The sequence below is a fragment of the Rhinoderma darwinii genome, chromosome 1, assembly GCF_050947455.1.
Source record: "Rhinoderma darwinii isolate aRhiDar2 chromosome 1, aRhiDar2.hap1, whole genome shotgun sequence".
Lineage (NCBI taxonomy): Eukaryota > Metazoa > Chordata > Amphibia > Anura > Rhinodermatidae > Rhinoderma > Rhinoderma darwinii.
In genome coordinates this window covers 659566795-659592909 of record NC_134687.1, presented here as the reverse complement: position 1 = coordinate 659592909, position 26115 = coordinate 659566795, and the positions used below count along the sequence as shown (strand labels likewise).

At 33.7% G+C, this 26115-nt stretch overlaps 1 protein-coding gene across 1 annotated transcript in view; it reads left to right on the top strand.

The window, feature by feature from the left end:
• The window catches only part of LOC142664324 (uncharacterized), a 251955-nt gene that overhangs the window by 107004 nt on the left and 118836 nt on the right, over nucleotides 1-26115 (top strand). The gene's annotated exons all lie outside the window — the stretch shown is intronic.

The window sequence follows — 26115 nt, the reverse complement described above, 5'->3', positions numbered from 1 at the left end:
TGATTGGTTGCTATGGTAACACAGCTGCTTGTCTGCACTATGTGTCATACACTGTATAATATATGATATAATGTATCTATGTGCTGATCATACAGATTCTATAATATATGACTGTGATTGGTTGCTATGGTAACACGGCTGCTTGTCTGCACTATGTGTCATACACACTGTATAATATATGATATAATGTATCTATGTGCTGATCATACAGATTCTATAATATATGACTGTGATTGGTTGCTATGGTAACATGGCTGTTTGTCTGCACTATTTGTCATACACACTGTATAATATATGATATAATGTATCTATGTGCTGATCATACAGATTCTATAATATATGACTGTGATTGGTTGCTATGGTAACACCGCTGCTTGTCTGCGCTATGTGTCATACACTGTATAATATATGATATAATGTATCTATGTGCTGATCATACAGATTCTATAATATATGACTGTGATTTGTTGCTATGGTAACACCGCTGTTTGTCTGCACTATGTGTCACACACTGTATAATATATGATATAATGTATCTATGTGCTGATCATACAGATTCTATAATATATGATTGTGATTGGTTGCTATGGTAACACCGCTGCTTGTCTACACTATGTGTCATACACACTGTATAATATCTGATATAATGAATCTATGTGCTGATCATACAGATTCTATAATATATGACTGTGATTGGTTGCTATGGTAACACCGCTGCTTGTCTGCACTATGTGTCATACACTGTATAATATATGATATAATGTATCTATGTGCTGATCATACAGATTCTATAATATATGACTGTGATTGGTTGCTATGGTAACACCGCTGCTTGTCTGCACTATGTGTCACACACTGTATAATATATGATATAATGTATCTACGTGCTGATCATACAGATTCTATAATATATGACTGTGATTGGTTGCTATGGTAACACCACTGTTTGTCTGCACTATGTGTTACACACTGTATAATATATGATATAATGTATCTACGTGCTGATCATACAGATTCTATAATATATGACTGTGATTGGTTGCTATGGTAACACCGCTGCTTGTCTGCACTATGTGTCATACACACTGTATAATATATGATATAATGTATCTATGTGCTGATCATACAGATTCTATAATATATGATTGTGATTGGTTGCTATGGTAACACCGCTGCTTGTCTGCACTATGTGTCATACAGTGTATAATATATGATATAATGTATCTATGTGCTGATCATACAGATTCTATAATATATGATTGTGATTGGTTGCTATGGTAACACCGCTGCTTGTCTGCACTATGTGTCATACACACTGTATAATATATGATATAATGTATCTATGTGCTGATCATACAGATTCTATAATATATGATTGATTGGTTGCTATGGTAACACCGCTGCTTGTCTGCGCTATGTGTTATACACTGTATAATATATGATATAATGTATCTATGTGCTGATCATACAGATTCTATAATATATGACTGTGATTGGTTGCTATGGTAACACCGCTGTTTGTCTGCACTGTGTCATACACTGTATAATATATGATATAATATATCTATGTGCTGATCATACAGATTCTATAATATATGATTGTGATTGGTTGCTATGGTAACACCGCTGCTTGTCTGCACTATGTGTCACACACTGTATAATATATGATATAATGTATCTATGTGCTGATCATACAGATTCTATAATATATGATTGTGATTGGTTGCTATGGTAACACCGCTGCTTGTCTGCACTATGTGTCATACACTGTATAATATATGATATAATGTATCTATGTGCTGATCATACAGATTCTATAATATATGATTGTGATTGGTTGCTATGGTAACACCGCTGCTTGTCTGCACTATGTGTCATACACTGTATAATATATGATATAATGTATCTATGTGCTGATCATACAGATTCTATAATATATGATTGTGATTGGTTGCTATGGTAACACCGCTGCTTGTCTGCACTATGTGTCATACACTGTATAATATATGATATAATGTATCTATGTGCTGATCATACAGATTCTATAACATAAGACTGTGATTGGTTGCTATGGTAACACCGCTGCTTGTCTGCGCTATGTGTCATACACTGTATAATATATGATATAATGTATCTATGTGCTGATCATACAGATTCTATAATATATGATTGTGATTGGTTGCTATGGTAACACGGCAGCTTGTCTGCACTATGTGTCATACACTGTATAATATATGATATAATGTATCTATGTGCTGATCATACAGATTCTATAATATATGACTGTGATTGGTTGCTATGGTAACACCGCTGTTTGTCTGCACTATGTGTCACACACTGTATAATATATGATATAATGTATCTATGTGCTGATCATACAGATTCTATAATATATGACTGTGATTGGTTGCTATGGTAACACCGCTGTTTGTCTGCACTATGTGTCATACACTGTATAATATATGATATAATGTATCTATGTGCTGATCATACAGATTCTATAATATATGACTGTGATTGGTTGCTATGGTAACATGGCTGCTTGTCTGCACTATGTGTCACACACTGTATAATATATGATATAATGTATCTACGTGCTGATCATACAGATTCTATAATATATGACTGTGATTGGTTGCTATGGTAACACCGCTGCTTGTCTGCACTATGTGTCATACACTGTATAATATATGATATAATGTATCTATGTGCTGATCATACAGATTCTATAATATATGACTGTGATTGGTTGCTATGGTAACACCGCTGCTTGTCTGCACTATGTGTCATACACTGTATAATATATGATATAATGTATCTATGTGCTGATCATACAGATTCTATAATATATGACTGTGATTGGTTGCTATGGTAACACAGCTGCTTGTCTGCACTATGTGTCATACACTGTATAATATATGATATAATGTATCTATGTGCTGATCATACAGATTCTATAATATATGACTGTGATTGGTTGCTATGGTAACACCGCTGTTTGTCTGCACTATGTGTCATACACTGTATAATATATGATATAATGTATCTATGTGCTGATCATACAGATTCTATAATATATGACTGTGATTGGTTGCTATGGTAACACCGCTGCTTGTCTGCACTATTTGTCATACACACTGTATAATATATGATATAATGTATCTATGTGCTTATCATACAGATTCTATAATATATGATTGTGATTGGTTGCTATGGTAACACCGCTGTTTGTCTGCACTGTGTGTCATACACTGTATAATATATGATATAATGTATCTATGTGCTGATCATACAGATTCTATAATATATGATTGTGATTGGTTGCTATGGTAACACCGCTGCTTGTCTACACTATGTGTCATACACACTGTATAATATATGATATAATGTATCTATGTGCTGATCATACAGATTCTATAATATATGACTGTGATTGGTTGCTATGGTAACACCGCTGCTTGTCTGCACTATGTGTCACACACTGTATAATATATGATATAATGTATCTATTTGCTGATCATACAGATTCTATAATATATGATTGTGATTGGTTGCTATGGTAACACCGCTGCTTGTCTGCACTATGTGTCAAACACTGTATAATATATGATATAATGTATCTATGTGCTGATCATACAGATTCTATAATATATGATTGTGATTGGTTGCTATGGTAACACCGCTGCTTGTCTGCACTATGTGTCAAACACTGTATAATATATGATATAATGTATCTATGTGCTGATCATACAGATTCTATAATATATGATTGTGATTGGTCGCTATGGTAACACCGCTGCTTGTCTGCACTATGTGTCATACACACTGTATAATATATGATATAATGTATCTATGTGCTGATCATACAGATTCTATAATATATGACTGTGATTGGTTGCTATGGTAACACTGCAGCTTGTCTGCACTATGTGTCATACACTGTATAATATATGATATAATGTATCTATGTGCTGATCATACAGATTCTATAATATATGACTGTGATTGGTTGCTATGGTAACACCGCTGCTTGTCTGCACTATGTGTCATACACTGTATAATATATGATATAATGTATCTATGTGCTGATCATACAGATTCTATAATATATGATTGTGATTGGTTGCTATGGTAACACCGCTGCTTGTCTGCACTATGTGTCAAACACTGTATAATATATGATATAATGTATCTATGTGCTGATCATACAGATTCTATAATATATGACTGTGATTGGTTGCTATGGTAACACCGCTGCTTGTCTGCGCTATGTGTCATACACACTGTATAATATATGATATAATGTATCTATGTGCTGATCATACAGATTCTATAATATATGGCTGTGATTGGTTGCTATGGTAACACCGCTGCTTGTCTGCACTATGTGTCATACACTGTATAATATATGATATAATGTATCTATGTGCTGATCATACAGATTCTATAATATATGACTGTGATTGGTTGCTATGGTAACACCGCTGTTTGCACTATTTGTCACACACTGTATAATATATGATATAATGTATCTATGTGCTGATCATACAGATTCTATAATATATGATTGTGATTGGTTGCTATGGTAACACCGCTGTTTGTCTGCACTATTTGTCATACACACTGTATAATATATGATATAATGTATCTATGTGCTGATCATACAGATTCTATAATATATGATTGTGATTGGTTGCTATGGTAACACCGCTGCTTGTCTGCACTATGTGTCACACACTGTATAATATATGATATAATGTATCTATGTGCTGATCATACAGATTCTATAATATATGGCTGTGATTGGTTGCTATGGTAACACCGCTGTTTGTCTGCACTATTTGTCATACACACTGTATAATATATGATATAATGTATCTATGTGCTGATCATACAGATTCTATAATATATGATTGTGATTGGTTGCTATGGTAACACCGCTGCTTGTCTGCACTATGTGTCATACACTGTATAATATATGATATAATGTATCTATGTGCTGATCATACAGATTCTATAATATATGATTGTGATTGGTTGCTATGGTAACACCGCTGTTTGTCTGTACTATGTGTCATACACTGTATAATATATGATATAATGTATCTATGTGCTGATCATACAGATTCTATAATATATGATTGTGATTGGTTGCTATGGTAACACCGCTGCTTGTCTACACTATGTGTCATACACACTGTATAATATATGATATAATGTATCTATGTGCTGATCATACAGATTCTATAATATATGATTGTGATTGGTTGCTATGGTAACACCGCTGTTTGTCTGCACTATGTGTCACACACTGTATAATATATGATATAATGTATCTATGTGTTGATCATACAGATTCTATAATATATGATTGTGATTGGTTGCTATGGTAACACCGCTGTTTGTCTGCACTATGTGTCACACACTGTATAATATATGATATAATGTATCTATGTGCTGATCATACAGATTCTATAATATATGATTGTGATTGGTTGCTATGGTAACACCGCTGCTTGTCTGCACTATGTGTCACACACTGTATAATATATGATATAATGTATCTATGTGCTGATCATACAGATTCTATAATATATGACTGTGATTGGTTGCTATGGTAACACCGCTGTTTGTCTGCGCTATGTGTCATACACTGTATAATATATGATATAATGTATCTATGTGCTGATCATACAGATTCTATAATATATGATTGTGATTGGTTGCTATGGTAACACCGCTGTTTGTCTGTACTATGTGTCACACACTGTATAATATATGATATAATGTATCTATGTGCTGATCATACAGATTCTATAATATATGATTGTGATTGGTCGCTATGGTAACACCGCTGCTTGTCTGCACTATGTGTCATACACTGTATAATATATGATATAATGTATCTATCTGCTGATCATACAGATTCTATAACATATGATTGTGATTGGTTGCTATGGTAACACCGCTGTTTGTCTGCACTATTTGTCATACACTGTATAATATATGATATAATGTATCTATGTGCTGATCATACAGATTCTATAATATATGACTGTGATTGGTTGCTATGGTAACACCGCTGCTTGTCTGCACTATGTGTCATACACTGTATAATATATGATATAATGTATCTATGTGCTGATCATACAGATTCTATAATATATGACTGTGATTGGTTGCTATGGTAACACGGCTGCTTGTCTGCACTATGTGTCATACACACTGTATAATATATGATATAATGTATCTATGTGCTGATCATACAGATTCTATAATATATGATTGTGATTGGTCGCTATGGTAACACCGCTGCTTGTCTGCACTATGTGTCATACACTGTATAATATATGATATAATGTATCTATGTGCTGATCATACAGATTCTATAATATATGATTGTGATTGGTTGCTATGGTAACACCGCTGCTTGTCTGCACTATTTGTCATACACTGTATAATATATGATATAATGTATCTATGTGCTGATCATACAGATTCTATAATATATGACTGTGATTGGTTGCTATGGTAACACCGCTGCTTGTCTGCACTATGTGTCATACACACTGTATAATATATGATATAATGTATCTATGTGCTGATCATACAGATTCTATAATATATGATTGTGATTGGTTGCTATGGTAACACCGCTGCTTGTCTACACTATGTGTCATACACACTGTATAATATATGATATAATGTATCTATGTGCTGATCATACAGATTCTATAATATATGACTGTGATTGGTTGCTATGGTAACACCGCTGCTTGTCTGCACTATGTGTCATACACTGTATAATATATGATATAATGTATCTATGTGCTGATCATACAGATTCTATAATATATGACTGTGATTGGTTGCTATGGTAACACCGCTGCTTGTCTGCACTATGTGTCATACACTGTATAATATATGATATAATGTATCTATGTGCTGATCATACAGATTCTATAATATATGACTGTGATTGGTTGCTATGGTAACACCGCTGCTTGTCTGCACTATGTGTCATACAGTGTATAATATATGATATAATGTATCTATGTGCTGATCATACAGATTCTATAATATATGATTGTGATTGGTTGCTATGGTAACACCGCTGCTTGTCTGCACTATGTGTCATACACGGTATAATATATGATATAATGTATCTATGTGCTGATCATACAGATTCTATAATATATGATTGTGATTGGTTGCTATGGTAACACCGCTGCTTGTCTGCACTATGTGTCATACACTGTATAATATATGATATAATGTATCTATGTGCTGATCATACAGATTCTATAATATATGATTGTGATTGGTTGCTATGGTAACACCGCTGTTTGTCTGCACTATGTGTTACACACTGTATAATATATGATATGATGTATCTATGTGCTGATCATACAGATTCTATAATATATGATTGTGATTGGTTGCTATGGTAACACCGCTGCTTGTCTGCACTATGTGTCATACACTGTATAATATATGATATAATGTATCTATGTGCTGATCATACAGATTCTATAATATATGACTGTGATTGGTTGCTATGGTAACACCGCTGTTTGTCTGCGCTATGTGTCATACACTGTATAATATATGATATAATGTATCTATGTGCTGATCATACAGATTCTATAATATATGATTGTGATTGGTCGCTATGGTAACACCGCTGCTTGTCTGCACTATGTGTCATACACTGTATAATATATGATATAATGTATCTATGTGTTGATCATACAGATTCTATAATATATGATTGTGATTGGTTGCTATGGTAACACCGCTGTTTGTCTGCACTATGTGTTACACACTGTATAATATATGATATAATGTATCTATGTGCTGATCATACAGATTCTATAATATATGATTGTGATTGGTTGCTATGGTAACACCGCTGCTTGTCTGCACTATGTGTCACACACTGTATAATATATGATATAATGTATCTATGTGCTGATCATACACATTCTATAATATATGATTGTGATTGGTTGCTATGGTAACACTGCTGCTTGTCTGCACTATGTGTCATACACACTGTATAATATATGATATAATGTATCTATGTGCTGATCATACAGATTCTATAATATATGATTGTGATTGGTTGCTATGGTAACACCGCTGCTTGTCTGCACTATGTGTCATACACTGTATAGTATATGATATAATGTATCTATGTGCTGATCATACAGATTCTATAATATATGATTGTGATTGGTTGCTATGGTAACACCGCTGTTTGTCTGCACTATGTGTCATACAGTGTATAATATATGATATAATGTATCTATGTGCTGATCATACAGATTCTATAATATATGATTGTGATTGGTTGCTATGGTAACACCGCTGCTTGTCTGCACTATGTGTCACACACTGTATAATATATGATATAATGTATCTATGTGCTGATCATACACATTCTATAATATATGATTGTGATTGGTTGCTATGGTAACACTGCTGCTTGTCTGCACTATGTGTCACACACTGTATAATATATGATATAATGTATCTATGTGCTGATCATACAGATTCTATAATATATGATTGTGATTGGTTGCTATGGTAACACCGCTATTTGTCTGCACTATGTGTCATACACACTGTATAATATATGATATAATGTATCTATGTGCTGATCATACAGATTCTATAATATATGATTGTGATTGGTTGCTATGGTAACACCGCTGCTTGTCTGCACTATGTGTCACACACTGTATAATATATGATATAATGTATCTATGTGCTGATCATACAGATTCTATAATATATGATTGTGATTGGTTGCTATGGTAACACCGCTGCTTGTCTGCACTATGTGTCATACACTGTATAGTATATGATATAATGTATCTATGTGCTGATCATACAGATTCTATAATATATGATTGTGATTGGTTGCTATGGTAACACCGCTGTTTGTCTGCACTATGTGTCATACAGTGTATAATATATGATATAATGTATCTATGTGCTGATCATACAGATTCTATAATATATGATTGTGATTGGTTGCTATGGTAACACCGCTGCTTGTCTGCGCTATGTGTCATACACTGTATAATATATGATATAATGTATCTATGTGCTGATCATACAGATTCTATAATATATGATTGTGATTGGTTGCTATGGTAACACCGCTGCTTGTCTGCACTATGTGTCATACACTGTATAATATATGATATAATGTATCTATGTGCTGATCATACAGATTCTATAATATATGATTGTGATTGGTTGCTATGGTAACACTGCTGTCTGTCTGCACTATTTGTCATACACTGTATAATATATGATATAATGTATCTATGTGCTGATCATACAGATTCTATAATATACGACTGTGATTGGTCGCTATGGTAACACCACTGTTTGTCTGCACTATGTGTCATACACTGTATAATATATGATATAATGTATCTATGTGCTGATCATACAGATTCTATAATATATGATTGTGATTGGTTGCTATGGTAACACCGCTGCTTGTCTGCACTATGTGTCATACACTGTATAATATATTATATAATGTATCTATGTGCTGATCATACAGATTCTATAATATATGACTGTGATTGGTTGCTATGGTAACACTGCTGTTTGTCTGCACTATGTGTCACACACTGTATAATATATGATATAATGTATCTATGTGCTGATCATACAGATTCTATAATATATGACTGTGATTGGTTGCTATGGTAACACTGCAGCTTGTCTACACTATGTGTCATACACTGTATAATATATGATATAATGTATCTATGTGCTGATCATACAGATGCTATAATATATGATTGTGATTGGTCGCTATGGTAACACCGCTGCTTGTCTGTGCTATGTGTCATACACTGTATAATATATGATATAATGTATCTATGTGCTGATCATACAGATTCTATAATATATGATTGTGATTGGTTGCTATGGTAACACCGCTGCTTGTCTGCACTATGTGTCATACACTGTATAATATATGATATAATGTATCTATGTGCTGATCATACAGATTCTATAATATATGATTGTGATTGGTTGCTATGGTAACACCGCTGCTTGTCTGCACTATGTGTCACACACTGTATAATATATGATATAATGTATCTACGTGCTGATCATACAGATTCTATAATATATGACTGTGATTGGTTGCTATGGTAACACCACTGTTTGTCTGCACTATGTGTTACACACTGTATAATATATGATATAATGTATCTACGTGCTGATCATACAGATTCTATAATATATGACTGTGATTGGTTGCTATGGTAACACCGCTGCGTTTCTGCACTATGTGTCATACACACTGTATAATATATGATATAATGTATCTATGTGCTGATCATACAGATTCTATAATATATGATTGATTGGTTGCTATGGTAACACCGCTGCTTGTCTGCGCTATGTGTTATACACTGTATAATATATGATATAATGTATCTATGTGCTGATCATACAGATTCTATAATATATGACTGTGATTGGTTGCTATGGTAACACCGCTGTTTGTCTGCACTGTGTCATACACTGTATAATATATGATATAATGTATCTATGTGCTGATCATACAGATTCTATAATATATGACTGTGATTGGTTGCTATGGTAACACCGCTGTTTGTCTGCACTATGTGTCATACACTGTATAATATATGATATAATGTATCTATGTGCTGATCATACAGATTCTATAATATATGATTGTGATTGGTTGCTATGGTAACACCGCTGCTTGTCTGCGCTATGTGTCACACACTGTATAATATATGATATAATGTATCTATGTGCTGATCATACAGATTCTATAATATATGATTGTGATTGGTTGCTATGGTAACACCGCTGCTTGTCTGCACTATGTGTCATACACACTGTATAATATATGATATAATGTATCTATGTGCTGATCATACAGATTCTATACTATATGATTGTGATTGGTTGCTATGGTAACACCGCTGTTTGTCTGCGCTATGTGTCATACACTGTATAATATATGATATAATGTATCTATGTGCTGATCATACAGATTCTATAATATATGATTGTGATTGGTTGCTATGGTAACACCGCTGCTTGTCTGCACTATGTGTCACACACTGTATAATATATGATATAATGTATCTATGTGCTGATCATACAGATTCTATAATATATGATTGTGATTGGTTGCTATGGTAACACCGCTGCTTGTCTGCGCTATGTGTCATACACTGTATAATATATGATATAATGTATCTATGTGCTGATCATACAGATTCTATAATATATGACTGTGATTGGTTGCTATGGTAACACCGCTGCTTGTCTGCACTATGTGTCACACACTGTATAATATATGATATAATGTATCTATGTGCTGATCATACAGATTCTATAATATATGATTGTGATTGGTTGCTATGGTAACACCGCTGCTTGTCTGCACTATGTGTCACACACTGTATAATATATGATATAATGTATCTATGTGCTGATCATACAGATTCTATAATATATGATTGTGATTGGTTGCTATGGTAACACTGCAGCTTGTCTGCACTATGTGTCATACACTGTATAATATATGATATAATGTATCTATGTGCTGATCATACAGATTCTATAATATATGATTGTGATTGGTTGCTATGGTAACACCGCTGCTTGTCTGCACTATGTGTCACACACTGTATAATATATGATATAATGTATCTACGTGCTGATCATACAGATTCTATAATATATGACTGTGATTGGTTGCTATGGTAACACTGCTGCTTGTCTGCACTATGTGTCACACACTGTATAATATATGATATAATGTATCTATGTGCTGATCATACAGATTCTATAATATATGATTGTGATTGGTTGCTATGGTAACACCGCTGCTTGTCTGCACTATGTGTCATACACTGTATAATATATGATATAATGTATCTATGTGCTGATCATACAGATTCTATAATATATGATTGTGATTGGTTGCTATGGTAACACCGCTGCTTGTCTGCACTATGTGTCATACACTGTATAATATATGATATAATGTATCTATGTGCTGATCATACAGATTCTATAACATAAGACTGTGATTGGTTGCTATGGTAACACCGCTGCTTGTCTGCACTATGTGTCATACACTGTATAGTATATTATATAATGTATCTATGTGCTGATCATACAGATTCTATAATATATGATTGTGATTGGTTGCTATGGTAACACCGCTGCTTGTCTGCACTATGTGTCATACACTGTATAATATATGATATAATGTATCTATGTGCTGATCATACAGATTCTATAATATATGATTGTGATTGGTTGCTATGGTAACACGGCAGCTTGTCTGCACTATGTGTCATACACTGTATAATATATGATATAATGTATCTATGTGCTGATCATACAGATTCTATAATATATGATTGTGATTGGTTGCTATTGTAACACCGCTGTTTGTCTGCACTGTGTGTCATACACTGTATAATATATGATATAATGTATCTATGTGCTGATCATACAGATTCTATAATATATGATTGTGATTGGTTGCTATGGTAACACCGCTGCTTGTCTACACTATGTGTCATACACACTGTATAATATATGATATAATGTATCTATGTGCTGATCATACAGATTCTATAATATATGACTGTGATTGGTTGCTATGGTAACACCGCTGCTTGTCTGCACTATGTGTCACACACTGTATAATATATGATATAATGTATCTATTTGCTGATCATACAGATTCTATAATATATGATTGTGATTGGTTGCTATGGTAACACCGCTGCTTGTCTGCACTATGTGTCAAACACTGTATAATATATGATATAATGTATCTATGTGCTGATCATACAGATTCTATAATATATGATTGTGATTGGTCGCTATGGTAACACCGCTGCTTGTCTGCACTATGTGTCATACACTGTATAATATATGATATAATGTATCTATGTGCTGATCATACAGATTCTATAATATATGATTGTGATTGGTTGCTATGGTAACACCGCTGCTTGTCTGCACTATGTGTCAAACACTGTATAATATATGATATAATGTATCTATGTGCTGATCATACAGATTCTATAATATATGACTGTGATTGGTTGCTATGGTAACACCGCTGCTTGTCTGCGCTATGTGTCATACACTGTATAATATATGATATAATGTATCTATGTGCTGATCATACAGATTCTATAATATATGATTGTGATTGGTTGCTATGGTAACACCGCTGTTTGTCTGCACTATGTGTCATACACTGTATAATATATGATATAATGTATCTATGTGCTGATCATACATATTCTATAATATATGATTGTGATTGGTTGCTATGGTAACACCGCTGCTTGTCTACACTATGTGTCATACACACTGTATAATATATGATATAATGTATCTATGTGCTGATCATACAGATTCTATAATATATGACTGTGATTGGTTGCTATGGTAACACCGCTGCTTGTCTGCACTATGTGTCATACACTGTATAATATATGATATAATGTATCTATGTGCTGATCATACAGATTCTATAATATATGACTGTGATTGGTTGCTATGGTAACACCGCTGCTTGTCTGCACTATGTGTCATACACTGTATAATATATGATATAATGTATCTATGTGCTGATCATACAGATTCTATAATATATGACTGTGATTGGTTGCTATGGTAACACCGCTGCTTGTCTGCACTATGTGTCATACACTGTATAATATATGATATAATGTATCTATGTGCTGATCATACAGATTCTATAATATATGATTGTGATTGGTTGCTATGGTAACACCGCTGTTTGTCTGCACTATGTGTTACACACTGTATAATATATGATATGATGTATCTATGTGCTGATCATACAGATTCTATAATATATGATTGTGATTGGTTGCTATGGTAACACCGCTGTTTGTCTGCACTATGTGTCATACACACTGTATAATATATGATATAATGTATCTATGTGCTGATCATACAGATTCTATAATATATGACTGTGATTGGTTGCTATGGTAACACCGCTGCTTGTCTGCACTATGTGTCATACACTGTATAATATATGATATGATGTATCTATGTGCTGATCATACAGATTCTATAATATATGATTGTGATTGGTTGCTATGGTAACACCGCTGCTTGTCTGCACTATGTGTCATACACTGTATAATATATGATATGATGTATCTATGTGCTGATCATACAGATTCTATAATATATGACTGTGATTGGTTGCTATGGTAACACCGCTGCTTGTCTGCACTATGTGTCACACACTGTATAATATATGATATAATGTATCTATGTGCTGATCATACAGATTCTATAATATATGGCTGTGATTGGTTGCTATGGTAACACCGCTATTTGTCTGCACTATGTGTCATACACTGTATAATATATGATATAATGTATCTATGTGCTGATCATACAGATTCTATAATATATGACTGTGATTGGTTGCTATGGTAACACCGCTGCTTGTCTGCACTATGTGTCATACACTGTATAATATATGATATAATGTATCTATGTGCTGATCATACAGATTCTATAATATATGATTGTGATTGGTTGCTATGGTAACACCGCTGCTTGTCTGCACTATGTGTCATACACTGTATAGTATATTATATAATGTATCTATGTGCTGATCATACAGATTCTATAATATATGATTGTGATTGGTTGCTATGGTAACACCGCTGTTTGTCTGCACTATGTGTCACACACTGTATAATATATGATATAATGTATCTATGTGCTGATCATACAGATTCTATAATATATGATTGTGATTGGTTGCTATGGTAACACCGCTGCTTGTCTGCACTATGTGTCACACACTGTATAATATATGATATAATGTATCTATGTGCTGATCATACAGATTCTATAATATATGACTGTGATTGGTTGCTATGGTAACACCGCTGCTTGTCTGCACTATGTGTCACACACTGTATAATATATGATATAATGTATCTATGTGCTGATCATACAGATTCTATAATATATGATTGTGATTGGTTGCTATGGTAACACCGCTGCTTGTCTGCACTATGTGTCACACACTGTATAATATATGATATAATGTATCTATGTGCTGATCATACAGATTCTATAATATATGATTGTGATTGGTCGCTATGGTAACACCGCTGCTTGTCTGCACTATGTGTCATACACTGTATAATATATGATATAATGTATCTATCTGCTGATCATACAGATTCTATAACATATGATTGTGATTGGTTGCTATGGTAACACCGCTGTTTGTCTGCACTATTTGTCATACACTGTATAATATATGATATAATGTATCTATGTGCTGATCATACAGATTCTATAATATATGACTGTGATTGGTTGCTATGGTAACACCGCTGCTTGTCTGCACTATGTGTCATACACACTGTATAATATATGATATAATGTATCTATGTGCTGATCATACAGATTCTATAATATATGATTGTGATTGGTTGCTATGGTAACACCGCTGTTTGTCTGCGCTATGTGTCATACACTGTATAATATATGATATAATGTATCTATGTGCTGATCATACAGATTCTATAATATATGGCTGTGATTGGTTGCTATGGTAACACCGCTGCTTGTCTGCACTATGTGTCATACACTGTATAATATATGATATAATGTATCTATGTGCTGATCATACAGATTCTATAATATATGACTGTGATTGGTTGCTATGGTAACACCGCTGCTTGTCTGCACTATGTGTCATACACTGTATAATATATGATGTAATGTATCTATGTGCTGATCATACAGATTCTATAATATATGACTGTGATTGGTTGCTATGGTAACACCGCTGCTTGTCTGCACTATGTGTCATACACACTGTATAATATATGATATAATGTATCTATGTGCTGATCATACAGATTCTATAATATATGATTGTGATTGGTTGCTATGGTAACACCGCTGTTTGTCTGCACTATGTGTCATACACACTGTATAATATATGATATAATGTATCTATGTGCTGATCATACAGATTCTATAATATATGATTGTGATTGGTTGCTATGGTAACACAGCTGCTTGTCTGCACTATGTGTCATACACTGTATAATATATGATATAATGTATCTATGTGCTGATCATACAGATTCTATAATATATGATTGTGATTGGTTGCTATGGTAACACCGCTGCTTGTCTGCACTATGTGTCACACACTGTATAATATATGATATAATGTATCTATGTGCTGATCATACAGATTCTATAATATATGATTGTGATTGGTTGCTATGGTAACACCGCTGCTTGTCTGTGCTATGTGTCATACACTGTATAATATATGATATAATGTATCTATGTGCTGATCATACAGATTCTATAATATATGACTGTGATTGGTTGCTATGGTAACACCGCTGCTTGTCTGCACTATGTGTCACACACTGTATAATATATGATATAATGTATCTATGTGCTGATCATACAGATTCTATAATATATGACTGTGATTGGTTGCTATGGTAACACCGCTGCTTGTCTGCACTATGTGTCACACACTGTATAATATATGATATAATGTATCTATGTGCTGATCATACAGATTCTATAATATATGATTGTGATTGGTTGCTATGGTAACACGGCTGTTTGTCTGCACTATGTGTCATACAGTGTATAATATATGATATAATGTATCTATGTGCTGATCATACAGATTCTATAATATATGATTGTGATTGGTTGCTATGGTAACACTGCTGCTTGTCTGCACTATGTGTCATACACTGTATAATATATGATATAATGTATCTATGTGCTGATCATACAGATTCTATAATATATGATTGTGATTGGTTGCTATGGTAACACGGCTGTTTGTCTGCACTATGTGTCATACACTGTATAATATATGATATAATGTATCTATGTGCTGATCATACAGATTCTATAATATATGATTGTGATTGGTTGCTATGGTAACACCGCTGTTTGTCTGCACTATGTGTCATACACACTGTATAATATATGATATAATGTATCTATGTGCTGATCATACAGATTCTATAATATATGATTGTGATTGGTTGCTATGGTAACACCGCTGCTTGTCTGCACTATGTGTCACACACTGTATAATATATCTATGTGCTGATCATACAGATTCTATAATATATGATTGTGATTGGTTGCTATGGTAACACCCCTGCTTGTCTGCACTATGTGTCACACACTGTATAATATATGATATAATGTATCTATGTGCCGATCATACAGATTCTATAATATATGATTGTGATTGGTTGCTATGGTAACACCGCTGCTTGTCTGCACTATGTGTCATACACTGTATAATATATGATATAATGTATCTATGTGCTGATCATACAGATTCTATAATATATGATTGATTGGTTGCTATGGTAACACCGCTGCTTGTCTGCGCTATGTGTTATACACTGTATAATATATGATATAATGTATCTATGTGCTGATCATACAGATTCTATAATATATGACTGTGATTGGTTGCTATGGTAACACCGCTGTTTGTCTGCACTGTGTCATACACTGTATAATATATGATATAATGTATCTATGTGCTGATCATACAGATTCTATAATATATGATTGTGATTGGTTGCTATGGTAACACCGCTGCTTGTCTGCACTATGTGTCATACACTGTATAATATATGATATAATGTATCTATGTGCTGATTATACAGATTCTATAATATATGATTGTGATTGGTTGCTATGGTAACACCGCTGCTTGTCTGCACTATGTGTCATACACACTGTATAATATATGATATAATGTATCTATGTGCTGATCATACAGATTCTATAATATATGATTGTGATTGGTTGCTATGGTAACACCGCTGCTTGTCTGCACTATGTGTCATACACTGTATAATATATGATATAATGTATCTATGTGCTGATCATACAGATTCTATAATATATGACTGTGATTGGTTGCTATGGTAACACCGCTGCTTGTCTGCACTATGTGTCATACACTGTATAATATATGATATAATGTATCTATGCGCTGATCATACAGATTCTATAATATATGATTGTGATTGGTTGCTATGGTAACACCGCTGTTTGTCTGCACTATGTGTCATACACACTGTATAATATATGATATAATGTATCTATGTGCTGATCATACAGATTCTATACTATATGATTGTGATTGGTTGCTATGGTAACACCGCTGTTTGTCTGCACTATGTGTCATACACACTGTATAATATATGATATAATGTATCTATGTGCTGATCATACAGATTCTATAATATATGATTGTGATTGGTTGCTATGGTAACACCGCTGTTTGTCTGCGCTATGTGTCATACACTGTATAATATATGATATAATGTATCTATGTGCTGATCATACAGATTCTATAATATATGACTGTGATTGGTTGCTATGGTAACACCGCTGCTTGTCTGCACTATGTGTCATACACTGTATAATATATGATATAATGTATCTATGTGCTGATCATACAGATTCTATAATATATGATTGTGATTGGTTGCTATGGTAACACCGCTGCTTGTCTGCACTATGTGTCATACACACTGTATAATATATGATATAATGTATCTACGTGCTGATCATACAGATTCTATAATATATGATTGTGATTGGTTGCTATGGTAACACCGCTGTTTGTCTGCACTATGTGTCATACACACTGTATAATATATGATATAATGTATCTATGTGCTGATCATACAGATTCTATAATATATGATTGTGATTGGTTGCTATGGTAACACCGCTGCTTGTCTGCACTATGTGTCATACACACTGTATAATATATGATATAATGTATCTACGTGCTGATCATACAGATTCTATAATATATGACTGTGATTGGTTGCTATGGTAACACCGCTGCTTGTCTGCACTATTTGTCATACACACTGTATAATATATGATATAATGTATCTATGTGCTGATCATACAGATTCTATAATATATGATTGTGATTGCTTGCTATGGTAACACCGCTGCTTGTCTGCGCTATGTGTCACACACTGTATAATATATGATATAATGTATCTATGTGCTGATCATACAGATTCTATAATATATGACTGTGATTGGTTGCTATGGTAACACCGCTGCTTGTCTGCACTATGTGTCATACACACTGTATAATATATGATATAATGTATCTATGTGCTGATCATACAGATTCTATAATATATGACTGTGATTGGTTGCTATGGTAACACCACTGTTTGTCTGCACTATGTGTTACACACTGTATAATATATGATATAATGTATCTACGTGCTGATCATACAGATTCTATAATATATGACTGTGATTGGTTGCTATGGTAACACCGCTGCTTGTCTGCACTATGTGTCATACACTGTATAATATATGATATAATGTATCTATGTGCTGATCATACAGATTCTATAATATATGACTGTGATTGGTTGCTATGGTAACACCGCTGCTTGTCTGCACTATGTGTCATACACTGTATAATATATGATATAATGTATCTATGTGCTGATCATACAGATTCTATAATATATGATTGTGATTGGTTGCTATGGTAACACCGCTGCGTGTCTGCACTATGTGTCATACACACTGTATAATATATGATATAATGTATCTATGTGCTGATCATACAGATTCTATAATATATGATTGTGATTGGTTGCTATGGTAACACCGCTGCTTGTCTGCACTATGTGTCATACACTGTATAATATATGATATAATGTATCTATGTGCTGATCATACAGATTCTATAATATATGATTGTGATTGGTTGCTATGGTAACACCGCTGCTTGTCTGCACTATTTGTCATACACTGTATAATATATGATATAATGTATCTATGTGCTGATCATACAGATTCTATAATATATGATTGTGATTGGTTGCTATGGTAACACCGCTGCTTGTCTGCACTATGTGTCATACACTGTATAATATATGATATAATGTATCTATGTGCTGATCATACAGATTCTATAATATAAGACTGTGATTGGTTGCTATGGTAACACCGCTGCTTGTCTGCGCTATGTGTCATACACTGTATAATATATGATATAATGTATCTATGTGCTGATCATACAGATTCTATAATATATGATTGTGATTGGTTGCTATGGTAACACTGCAGCTTGTCTGCACTATGTGTCATACACTGTATAATATATGATATAATGTATCTATGTGCTGATCATACAGATTCTATAATATATGACTGTGATTGGTTGCTATGGTAACACCGCTGCTTGTCTGCATTATGTGTCACACACTGTATAATATATGATATAATGTATCTATGTGCTGATCATACAGATTCTATAATATATGATTGTGATTGGTTGCTATGGTAACACTGCTGCTTGTCTGTACTATGTGTCATACACTGTATAATATATGATATAATGTATCTATGTGCTGATCATACAGATTCTATAATATATGACTGTGATTGGTTGCTATGGTAACACGGCTGCTTGTCTGCACTATGTGTCATACACACTGTATAATATATGATATAATGTATCTATGTGCTGATCATACAGATTCTATAATATATGATTGTGATTGGTTGCTATGGTAACACCGCTGTTTGTCTGTGTGTCATACACTGTATAATATATGATATAATGTATCTATGTGCTGATCATACAGATTCTATAATATATGATTGTGATTGGTTGCTATGGTAACACCGCTGCTTGTCTACACTATGTGTCATACACACTGTATAATATATGATATAATGTATCTATGTGCTGATCATACAGATTCTATAATATATGACTGTGATTGGTTGCTATGGTAACACCGCTGCTTGTCTGCACTATGTGTCATACACTGTATAATATATGATATAATGTATCTATGTGCTGATCATACAGATTCTATAATATATGATTGTGATTGGTTGCTATGGTAACACCGCTGTTTGTCTGCACTATGTGTCACACACTGTATAATATATGATATAATGTATCTATGTGCTGATCATACAGATTCTATAATATATGATTGTGATTGGTCGCTATGGTAACACCGCTGCTTGTCTGCACTATGTGTCATACACTGTATAATATATGATATAATGTATCTATGTGCTGATCATACAGATTCTATAATATATGATTGTGATTGGTTGCTATGGTAACACCCCTGCTTGTCTGCACTATGTGTCATACACTGTATAATATATGATATGATGTATCTATGTGCTGATCATACAGATTCTATAATATATGATTGTGATTGGTCGCTATGGTAACACCGCTGCTTGTCTGCACTATGTGTCATACACTGTATAATATATGATATAATGTATCTACGTGCTGATCATACAGATTCTATAATATATGATTGTGATTGGTTGCTATGGTAACACCGCTGTTTGTCTGCACTATGTGTCATACAGTGTATAATATATGATATAATGTATCTATGTGCTGATCATACAGATGCTATAATATATGATTGTGATTGGTTGCTATGGTAACACCGCTGCTTGTCTGCACTATGTGTCATACACTGTATAATATATGATATAATGTATCTATGTGCTGATCATACAGATGCTATAATATATGACTGTGATTGGTTGCTATGGTAACACCGCTGCTTGTCTGCACTATGTGTCATACACTGTATAATATATGATATAATGTATCTATGTGCTGATCATACAGATTCTATAATATATGACTGTGATTGGTTGCTATGGTAACACCGCTGTTTGTCTGCACTATGTGTCATACACTGTATAATATATGATATAATGTATCTATGTGCTGATCATACAGATTCTATAATATATGACTGTGATTGGTTGCTATGGTAACACTGCTGTCTGTCTGCACTATTTGTCATACACTGTATAATATATGATATAATGTATCTATGTGCTGATCATACAGATTCTATAATATATGATTGTGATTGGTTGCTATGGTAACACCGCTGCTTGTCTGCACTATGTGTCATACACTGTATAATATATGATATAATGTATCTATGTGCTGATCATACAGATTCTATAATATATGATTGTGATTGGTTGCTATGGTAACACTGCTGCTTGTCTGCACTATGTGTCATACACTGTATAATATATGATATAATGTATCTATGTGCTGATCATACAGATTCTATAATATACGACTGTGATTGGTCGCTATGGTAACACCACTGTTTGTCTGCACTATGTGTCATACACACTGTATAATATATGATATAATGTATCTATGTGCTGATCATACAGATTCTATAATATATGATTGTGATTGGTTTCTATGGTAACACCGCTGCTTGTCTGCACTATGTGTCATACACTGTATAGTATATGATATAATGTATCTATGTGCTGATCATACAGATTCTATAATATATGATTGTGATTGGTTGCTATGGTAACACTGCTGTTTGTCTGCACTATTTGTCATACACACTGTATAATATATGATATAATGTATCTATGTGCTGATCATACAGATTCTATAATATATGATTGTGATTGGTTGCTATGGTAACACCGCTGCTTGTCTGCACTATGTGTCACACACTGTATAATATATGATATAATGTATCTATGTGCTGATCATACAGATTCTATAATATATGACTGTGATTGGTTGCTATGGTAACACCGCTGCTTGTCTGCACTATGTGTCATACACTGTATAATATATGATATAATGTATCTATGTGCTGATCATACAGATTCTATAATATATGACTGTGATTGGTTGCTATGGTAACACCGCTGCTTGTCTGCACTATGTGTCACACACTGTATAATATATGATATAATGTATCTATGCGCTGATCATACAGATTCTATAATATATGATTGTGATTGGTTGCTATGGTAACACCGCTGCTTGTCTGCACTATGTGTCATACACGGTATAATATATGATATAATGTATCTATGTGCTGATCATACAGATTCTATAATATATGATTGTGATTGGTTGCTATGGTAACACCGCTGCTTGTCTGCACTATGTGTCACACACTGTATAATATATGATATAATGTATCTATGTGCTGATCATACAGATTCTATAATATATGACTGTGATTGGTTGCTATGGTAACACCGCTGCTTGTCTGCACTATGTGTCATACACGGTAAAATATATGATATAATGTATCTATGTGCTGATCATACAGATTCTATAATATATGACTGTGATTGGTTGCTATGGTAACACCGCTGCTTGTCTGCACTATGTGTCATACACTGTATAGTATATGATATAATGTATCTATGTGCTGATCATACAGATTCTATAATATATGATTGTGATTGGTTGCTATGGTAACACCGCTGCTTGTCTGCACTATGTGTCACACACTGTATAATATATGATATAATGTATCTATGTGCTGATCATACAGATTCTATAATATATGACTGTGATTGGTTGCTATGGTAACACCGCTGCTTGTCTGCACTATGTGTCATACACTGTATAATATATGATATAATGTATCTATGTGCTGATCATACAGATTCTATAATATATGATTGTGATTGGTCGCTATGGTAACACCGCTGCTTGTCTGCACTATGTGTCATACACTGTATAATATATGATATAATGTATCTATGTGCTGATCATACAGTTTCTATAATATATGATTGTGATTGGTCGCTATGGTAACACCGCTGCTTGTCTGCACTATGTGTCATACAGTGTATAATATATGATATAATGTATCTATGTGTTGATCATACAGATTCTATAATATATGATTGTGATTGGTTGCTATGGTAACACTGCTGCTTGTCTGCACTATGTGTCATACACTGTATAGTATATTATATAATGTATCTATGTGCTGATCATACAGATTCTATAATATATGATTGTGATTGGTTGCTATGGTAACACCGCTGTTTGTCTGCACTATGTGTCATACACTGTATAGTATATTATATAATGTATCTATGTGCTGATCATACAGATTCTATAATATATGATTGTGATTGGTTGCTATGGTAACACCGCTGTTTGTCTGCACTATTTGTCATACACTGTATAATATATGATATAATGTATCTATGTGCTGATCATACAGATTCTATAATATATGACTGTGATTGGTTGCTATGGTAACACCGCTGCTTGTCTGCACTATGTGTCATACACTGTATAATATATGATATAATGTATCTATGTGCTGATCATACAGATTCTATAATATATGATTGTGATTGGTTGCTATGGTAACACTGCTGCTTGTCTGCACTATGTGTCATACACTGTATAATATATGATATAATGTATCTATGTGCTGATCATACAGATTCTATAATATACGACTGTGATTGGTCGCTATGGTAACACCACTGTTTGTCTGCACTATGTGTCATACACTGTATAATATATGATATAATGTATCTATGTGCTGATCATACAGATTCTATAATATATGATTGTGATTGGTTTCTATGGTAACACCGCTGCTTGTCTGCACTATGTGTCATACACTGTATAGTATATTATATAATGTATCTATGTGCTGATCATACAGATTCTATAATATATGATTGTGATTGGTTGCTATGGTAACACCGCTGTTTGTCTGTACTATGTGTCATACACTGTATAATATATGATATAATGTATCTATGTGCTGATCATACAGATTCTATAATATATGATTGTGATTGGTTGCTATGGTAACACTGCTGTTTGTCTGCACTATGTGTCATACACACTGTATAATATATGATATAATGTATCTATGTGCTGATCATACAGATTCTATAATATATAATTGTGATTGGTTGCTATGGTAACACTGCTGTTTGTCTGCACTATTTGTCATACACACTGTATAATATATGATATAATGTATCTATGTGCTGATCATACAGATTCTATAATATATGATTGTGATTGGTTGCTATGGTAACACCGCTGCTTGTCTGCACTATGTGTCACACACTGTATAATATATGATATAATGTATCTATGTGCTGATCATACAGATTCTATAATATATGACTGTGATTGGTTGCTATGGTAACACCGCTGCTTGTCTGCACTATGTGTCATACACTGTATAATATATGATATAATGTATCTATGTGCTGATCATACAGATTCTATAATATATGACTGTGATTGGTTGCTATGGTAACACCGCTGCTTGTCTGCACTATGTGTCATACACACTGTATAATATATGATATAATGTATCTATGCGCTGATCATACAGATTCTATAATATATGATTGTGATTGGTTGCTATGGTAACACCGCTGCTTGTCTGCACTATGTGTCATACACGGTATAATATATGATATAATGTATCTATGTGCTGATCATACAGATTCTATAATATATGATTGTGATTGGTTGCTATGGTAACACCGCTGCTTGTCTGCACTATGTGTCACACACTGTATAATATATGATATAATGTATCTATGTGCTGATCATACAGATTCTATAATATATGATTGTGATTGGTTGCTATGGTAACACCGCTGCTTGTCTGCACTATGTGTCATACACTGTATAATATATGATATAATGTATCTATGTGCTGATCATACAGATTCTATAATATATGACTGTGATTGGTTGCTATGGTAACACCGCTGCTTGTCTGCACTATGTGTCATACACGGTAAAATATATGATATAATGTATCTATGTGCTGATCATACAGATTCTATAGTATATGACTGTGATTGGTTGCTATGGTAACACCGCTGCTTGTCTGCACTATGTGTCATACACTGTATAGTATATGATATAATGTATCTATGTGCTGATCATACAGATTCTATAATATATGATTGTGATTGGTTGCTATGGTAACACCGCTGCTTGTCTGCACTGTGTCTCACACACTGTATAATATATGATATAATGTATCTATGTGCTGATCATACAGATTCTATAATATATGATTGTGATTGGTTGCTATGGTAACACCGCTGTTTGTCTGCACTATGTGTTACACACTGTATAATATATGATATGAT